Source organism: Oryzias melastigma, linkage group LG12, assembly GCF_002922805.2.
Source record: "Oryzias melastigma strain HK-1 linkage group LG12, ASM292280v2, whole genome shotgun sequence".
NCBI classification, from domain to species: domain Eukaryota; kingdom Metazoa; phylum Chordata; class Actinopteri; order Beloniformes; family Adrianichthyidae; genus Oryzias; species Oryzias melastigma.
This window is the reverse complement of record NC_050523.1, coordinates 6,039,579-6,040,886: the sequence shown is the minus strand read 5'-3', so window position 1 is coordinate 6,040,886 and position 1,308 is coordinate 6,039,579.

Genomic DNA, 1,308 nt, shown 5'->3' with positions numbered 1-1,308 from the left:
ATGCTTTATCTAACCTATCATGACGATCAGCATCTATCTTTCCTTTTCTGCTGCAGTCGAGGCTCAGTGACACTTGTCGTGTTACCGTGACAACGCACCGAACCATGGATCAAATAGTCCACTTTATGTGAAGAAAAGTGATCAAAACCAAAAAAATAACAAAATTAACCTGAACTGCAGAGGCAAAGCAAAGGACTGCTGCTGCTGAGGTGATTAATTTACATGAATGAATATTAATGCGTTTAATCTTTTCGATTAATCGCGTGTTAATGCGTTTACAGCCCTAATTTTTAGACAACATTCCTCCCAAGAAAGCACAATGTTCTGTCTTCTTCGTTTTCTTCTCAACGTCAATCTCACTTTGTCAATACGCAATGTGGTGCTATCAACACTTTGATGAGTTCTGTGCTGCATCATAAAAGATCGTCTGAAGTCGGTCGATCATCAGATGATTTAGGGGACCTTGGAGACCCTCCCATCATTTAACTATCGCACTGCTGCCTTCCTGCCACTGGACTGCCACCACACGACCTTCAAATGTGCACGAGTTCGAGCGGTTTGTTGTTTATCCAAGAAGTCAGAAATTTGTTCCTTATTGATGCCAAAAATTAATGAAGTTGGGGGTAAGGGGGGAAAATACCAAGTAATTCATACATAATTCTATACCAACAAAAAAAATTGAGTTACATTTATCTTGCAGGTATCTCAAAAGACCAAAATTACAGACAATGTGCAGATTGTATGAACAGTAGCAGAGTGACACGGCCTTGAGGTACACAGGACACGACTGGCCAGATCCGGTTGTGGACTGTCCTTTGTGTTTTGGTTTCTGGGTTTTCTTATGATTTATTTCTTATGATGATGTACTGTAGATGGAGGGGACTCCTGGAGATGGTCACAGCTGCCTGGAAAGAATTCATTTGGATTACCTATTTTAGGAGTATATTTGATCCTTCTAGTTTGAGTATTTCTCTGGTTATTATTTTTTTTACCTTTTCCCCACACATTGAGTCTTTTTGTTATTACATTTTTTAACTCGCTGGATTTGTTTCAGTCCTTCCTGCTCCTATTGTTTTTGTTTTTTTTTCTTACCATCCAGTCGTACAGACTGAAAATTCCACAGTTATAAAAAAATCCAAGTTTGTTTTGTTTTCAACACAACTCTAAGGTTAAAAAATTGTTACTTTTTATTCGGGTCGTGCATGCGGACACATTAACCCATGCGATTAACAAACTATGATTAACTCGTTAATTTTTATTAACGCAAATTAATCCCACCTCACGGAGCAGCAGTTCTTCACTCTGCCT